This window comes from Tursiops truncatus, chromosome X (genome assembly GCF_011762595.2).
Source record: "Tursiops truncatus isolate mTurTru1 chromosome X, mTurTru1.mat.Y, whole genome shotgun sequence".
In the NCBI taxonomy this organism is placed as follows: domain Eukaryota; kingdom Metazoa; phylum Chordata; class Mammalia; order Artiodactyla; family Delphinidae; genus Tursiops; species Tursiops truncatus.
In genome coordinates, this window is record NC_047055.1 from 87,982,238 (window position 1) to 87,988,475 (window position 6,238).

Sequence of the window (6,238 nt, forward strand, 5' to 3'; positions counted from 1 at the left end):
TCACATCACACCAACCACTGAGGACACAGTCATCACACTCTACTAACTCCTATAGGAACATACCATCCTCATTCTGTTCAGGCACATCTCATAAGCACACACTGGACTCTCAGTGTCCTGCTTCCTTCAGTACACACTGGACCCTCAAGAAGGCTTCTCTGCATTGTAACTGCCATCGGCAACGCAATTTCCCTATTTATCTTTAACCCCCATCAGCACACAAAGCCTCAACAGAGCACTAAGCTCTGTTAGCACACCACTGGCCCCTCTAAGTTAACTCTTAGCACCACATGCTGCCTGTTTTCTTCTCCACAGCACTCACTGTTCCCCCAACATGATTCTGACCCCTATTAACATGCACTTGGGACCCTCTACAGCAGTAGAGGTTGGTAACCCACATTAGCACTCACTGGACCTTCACACTACCCTGAATCCCATGAACACAAAGTGAATCTTGCAGATCCACAGCTATGATCATCACTAACACATATTCTGGTCCTCCCACTACCCTGTCCCCCCATACCCCATCAGCACAGGCTGGACCTTCACTTCACCCTGACCCCTATTAGCACACACCGGGCCTCACAGTGCCTCCCCATTACCACACCCTGAACCTGTACTCAGCCCTAGTCCCCAGGGACACACAAACACGCTGTTCTATAATGGCCTGACCCTCATTAGTGCACACAGATCTTCATTCAGCCCAGAACCCCATTAACACACTTCAGCCCTCCATGGCACTAATCCACTTTAGCACACCTGGACTGTCACGTTCCTGTCCTTTAGTTCTCTTTGTTTCAACTCCTCCATAGCTATAACCCCTGTCGGTTGACAACTGGATCACTTCACAGCGCTGATCTTCCTTATTGTACACAAGATCCCCTCCACAGCTCTACCCTCCTTTAGCACTCTCTGGAACCTCAACGCACCTCAGTCCCCCAAGAACACACTGTCTTCAGAATGTTCAGACGCTCATTAGCATATTCCAGAACTCATACTGCTCTGATTCTCCCCCCCATTGGCACACATTTAAGCGCCTCCATGACTCTAAATCCACATTAATAGTCACTAGAACTTCATATATTACCCTGCTCCTTCTTAGGGTGTCCTAGAGTCTCACATCCCTTGACCTCATGGACCCACACACACTGATCTCACACCATCCTGATCCTTAATACACTGAACCTCTTACAGTGCTTAGATACTTCCCTCACCCCCAACCCACACACACATATATCCACAACTCTGATACCCATTAGCACAGGCTCAGGGCTTCCACTACTCTGCCCCCATTAGCACATACTGGGCCTCATACTACCCAGACCTTTATTATCATATGCACATACCCTCGAGAGCTATGACCCCCATTAGTACCCTCTCAACACTGGAGTTCTTCCACTACCCTGTCCTCCATGAGCACACTCTGCACCCTCACACCTCGCAGTCCGTCATGGACAAATACACAATATTAACACCATCCTGACCACCCCCCCCCCCTTACCACACACAGGGCCTAAGAACCCCGATCCTACTGGCACACCCTCTGGTACCTCTACCACCTTATCCCCCAGTAACACACACGCGGCCTTTCTACAGCTATAACCCCATTTGCATATCTCAGCACTCCTCCGACGTCCTCTCCCTTGTTATACATCCTCAGGTCCCTCCATCGCCCTGCACCGCCCCTCCGTTAGCACACACTGGGCCTCAAAACCTTACAAAGCGGTAAGACTTATTACCACATGCTCCGACCCCTCCACAGCTCAGGCCCCCGTTAGCAAACCTCGAGTCTTTCACCACTCTGCCACCCATTTACACACCCTCTGGTCCTTCGATTACCCTGCTCCCCATTAGCACCCACAGTACTTCCCATCCCCAGTTCCCAGACCAGGCCCAGGGCGGGGCCAAGGTCAGGGAGGCCCCAAATGACCCCCGGCCCGGCGCATTCTGGGAAACTCGCTGGGGGAAGGGGGCACATGCCAGCAGTGCAGCCCGGCAACGCCCGGGGTCTGGGTTGGTTCTGTAGGAGGAAGGGCAGCCCCCACCCCACGCCTCGTGGACGCGCTCACCGGCGGGGGCGCGCGAGCAACCTCAACGCCGCGGGACCGGCGCGGCGGCGCCTGGGGCGGCGGCCCGGGCTGAGGCCGCGCGACCTCCTTCTCCTCCTGTTCGCCGCAGGCGCCCGTCCCAGTAGTCTTCGGCCATGGCTGCTGGGCCCGGGCCGCCGCCGGCTGAGGAGGAGGAGGCGGCGGCGGCGGCGGTGGCTGAGGCGGAGGCGGCGTCCCGCTCAGCCGGCCATGAGCTTGGCCGCTGCGGGCGATGCCCCTGGGCTCGCTGGCGCCGGCTAGAATCCGAGAGCTCACGGCGGCTCGCGGTTCAGAGCCGACTGCTCGCGGAGACGCGGCAGATCCCAGAGCCGAACACCCAACGGCCCAACCGCTGCGCGCGCCGCGCTCCGCGCATGCGCACGCACGCGCTGGAAAGGGTGAAGTGGTAGGGAAGGGACTCACCTCGGACTGGATGTACCAAAAGACCCGTCCGCAGCGGGAGGGGGCGCGGCCATTGCGCGCCCACTGGGGAATGTGGCGCTGCCCTGGAATGGCGCCAGGGGGGAGTGTAGAGGTTGTTTAGTACTCAGTTCCGATCTTGCTAGAAGTTTGCTAACGCTGAAGTGGGCAGCAGACAGTGACCAGCGTGCCGGTCACCACTCGGTCCCCCTACTCCGTCTCACTTGGTACATCCCCATGATAGCAAACGGGACTTTGCGAAGGAGGAAAAAGATAAGGCAGTCAGTCCTAGTCCCTTGAGGTGCCTCCGGAGGCAGGGACTTTAAAGGTTCGCGAGAAGATGACTTTTCTAGGAGAAGCGGCCTGGAGAATCACTGGCCTCTACCACCTTAGATAGGACAGAGTCTAGCCCCGCCCAGCTGCTCCTCCCCAAACGCGAGCTCATTCCCACTGTGAATGTATGCGGCCCCGCCCTTTGAGATTGTCGCCCATCCAATCGGATTTGCTCCCTGGGGTGAGGCAGAGCAAGAATAAAGGGCGTGGCCTGGCTGGAGAGGCGTGATTTCGCTGCCCCGGCCGCGCCTCTGCCAGGTTTTCATTGGTTTCACCGTCGAGGGGGGCGGGGCCCTCCTTTTTGTTCTCAACCATGGGTCGAATGCCTCGCAAGGTGATTGGTCAAAAGGTCTTTCAATCGAATTTCGTCCCGCCTTTAACCCCTCCCATCTCCATCAGCGAAGCTCACGGGGTGGAGCCTAGGCTGAAGGGAAAGATGGACCTTTACAGGAGCGAGTGCATTACTACGCATGCTTGGGACTTTGGGTTGGAAAGGGGGCTGTTTTCCGCCTCACGCGAGGATTTGTACCCTAAATTGGGTTTTACTGCCACCTCTCAACTACCTCTTCTGGCCCGCCGGAGCCCCGCCCGTGGTTCCCCCTGCCCCACCTCCTGGGCTCTCCGGTTTTTCATTTTATTTATTGGGCGCCTGTTGTGTGTCAAGCACTGACAAACCAACCTAATCCCTCACCCCTCTCTGCCTGCAAAACTCCTACACTATCACCAAGCCCAGTTTAAATGGCAGCAGACTCCGTCCGGCAGGCCATCTGGAACATCTTTACACGGCACCCCAGTGCAAAGCCAACTTCCCCATCTCTTCTGGGCTTCCCCTTATGGTACCCTTGGTCACACCAGTTCATATTAACGAGGATTTACCGGAGCATGTCGGGAGTGGAAATATTTCACAAAGACAAAAGTCCACCTCGGGATAGATGATCGCGTCCATCACTTCCCAGACCTCATCTGTTAGCCGCCTCACTCGGCTCCAGTCGTACTAGTATCCTAGCTGTTCCTGAATGAAGCAGGCACAGTCCAGCCTCAGGGACTTTGCACTTGCTGTTCCCTTTGCCTGGAATGCTCTTTCCCCAGATATCCACTTGCCTCATCTTTTTCCAAGTCCTTGTTTCAATGTCACCTTCTTCATGAAGCCTTCCCTGACTCCCCTATTTAAAACTGCCTACCTGCACCCCCCCATCATTCCCCAGACCTGGCTCTACAGATCTTCTGAACTGCACTGATCAACTTCTAACATACAATTTACTCACTGTGTTTATTGTCTATTCTAGGTCTTGCCCTAGCAAAACATAAGTATGCGCACACGCGCATGCACACACACACACACAACCCACCCCAGGACACGGATATTTTTTATCTATTGCTATCTCCAACACCTACAATAGAGCCTGACACACAGTAAGCAGTCAACAAATGTTTGTTGAATGCCTGATGGTAAATAGTTCTAGGCAGAGACAAGAGGAAGCAACCTTGTCCCACCCTGTCCTTTGTGCCTGCTGGGTGCAGGGGGCTCAGTGCAGTGACCCAGCCCTTGCCCACTGAGCCCTGGTGTTATAATGGTAGACAAAAATGATAGAGAAGTGAAATGGCATGTGTGGGGAACTGAAATGCAACCAGAAAACATGGGTTCTTGATGAAGAAGCTGTTCTCAAACCTTGTGCAAATTAGGTAGCAAGGGGATCCAGGAGCTGTGGTGGTGAAGAAAGGGACAGCAATGTCTAGAGTCAGGAGGTGTAACGGTGGGGGGTGGGGGGATACAGTGAACAAGGTCTAGAGTACCCATGAAGGCCCCAGGATAGTAGAAGCAGAGAAATCAAGTTTGTGTGCAAGCCTCAGATGCTGAGGTGGAAATGGTGGAAACAGTGGACAGACGTGCAGAGTTTGGGGGTACTCTAGAGCAGCAATAATGGAAAAAGTACCTGTGGCGGGAAAACCTCTCCACTTGACCTAGATAGCATCACCACTAAATGGATGCCAGAGATAAAGCACTTCAGTCCCTAATGTCCTGGGGGAGAATGAAAGGAAGTATGGAAGGATGAGGTCACCCAAACAGAATAGGCGAAGAAAAAACAAGTAACCAGAAAGGGACTTCCCTGGTGGCTCAGTGGTTAAGAATCCACCTGCCAACGCAGGGGACACGGTTTCGAGCCCTGGTCCAGGAAGATCCCACATGCCGCGGAGCAACTAAGCCCGTGCGCCACAACTACTGAGCCTGCACTCTAGAGCCACAACTATTGAGCCTGTGCGCCACAACTACTGAAGCCTGCGTGCCTGGAGCCTGTGCTCCGCAACAAGAGAAGCCCCTGCTCGCCGCCAACTAGACCGCACGCAGCAACTAAGACCCAATGTGGTCAAAAAAAAAAAAAAAAAAGTAACCAGAGGGAGGTGGGGCAAGGGCATATGCTGTGCCTGGAGTCTGGAGCTGGCCCAGGAGACAGCACATGTGGGAACAGGCTGTGATGGGTGACAGGTCAGGGTAAGGCCAGTTTGTGTGATTCCCAGTACTTGAGTTAGAGTGAAGGAATGAGGGGTCTGTTTCTAAATGGAAAAAGTTGGAGTCTGGCTGGGTGAAGGACAGAGGTTATGAGTGGCATCCTCAGGCACCAGGTGGCCAGTCCGATTGGTGCTTTCAACTGTCTGAAGTGCTCAGCTGAGACTAAAGACGGAGTGCGGGCAGTTCTGCAGTCCTGGTGGGGCTTGTGGTGAGCCTCCTACTGTCTGCTCCAACCAGTCAACAACCCACAGCCGCTCTCTTCTCACAGGTGGGAGGCCTCAGGACAAGCAGACCAGGCCTGAGGGACAGGAAAGAGGCTTTTCCTTTACAGATGTTCTCAGCCAAATATTTTCATCAGAACTGCAAAGTGTGCACAAACACTAGCATTCCTCAGTCAAGCAGAGCTGTTGAGGCCCCTCTGCAGCAGGGAAGTTGAACTAAGGACACCACGGGCATTCCTAGCACTGGGAACCATGATGCTAAAGGCCTGTCCAGGGTCTGAGTGCTTCGGTCCAGGTGGGAAGAGATGTGCCCCAAGGACATAAGCCACAGTGACCAAGCCCTGGCCAACTGGTTGCCATAACTTTTCCCTTCACAGAGGGGGGACAAGGTTAGAGAAGTTAAAGGACTTGCTCAAACACTGCTCTTAACTACCTCTCAAAATCAATATGGCAGGGAGTTAGGAGCTAGAGATGGAGAAAGTGAATTTGAACCCACCTCCAGTGAAGTCACAAGGACCTAGGTACCTGCTCTCCACAGCTTCACTACTGCCTCCATTTCTTCCTAAGCAGGAAGGGCAGGAGGAAGACATGACAGTTCCCACATTTTCTCTGCCCAGGAAGCTGGCAGCTGGGGTGAGGCTGAGCCCTTTTGGTTACTATCTGAACCA

The 6,238-nt window shown here is 54.1% G+C and overlaps 1 protein-coding gene across 18 annotated transcripts in view; it reads right to left on the minus strand.

Moving 5' to 3' along the window:
- Nucleotides 1–6,164, minus strand: part of CDK16 (cyclin dependent kinase 16) — a 96,420-nt gene extending 90,256 nt beyond the window's left edge. For 15 of the 18 annotated variants that reach the window (XR_012329183.1, XR_012329180.1, XR_012329184.1 and 12 more), the window contains exon 1: nt 2,070–2,202. The gene's annotated coding sequence lies outside the window, so the exon portion shown is untranslated. Of the gene's footprint in view, nt 1–2,069; nt 2,480–2,510 lie in introns of those variants that run through there. The other 3 variants (XM_073798914.1, XM_073798922.1, XM_033850100.2) reach the window with 3 other exon arrangements.
- Nucleotides 6,165–6,238: the final 74 nt, after the last annotated feature.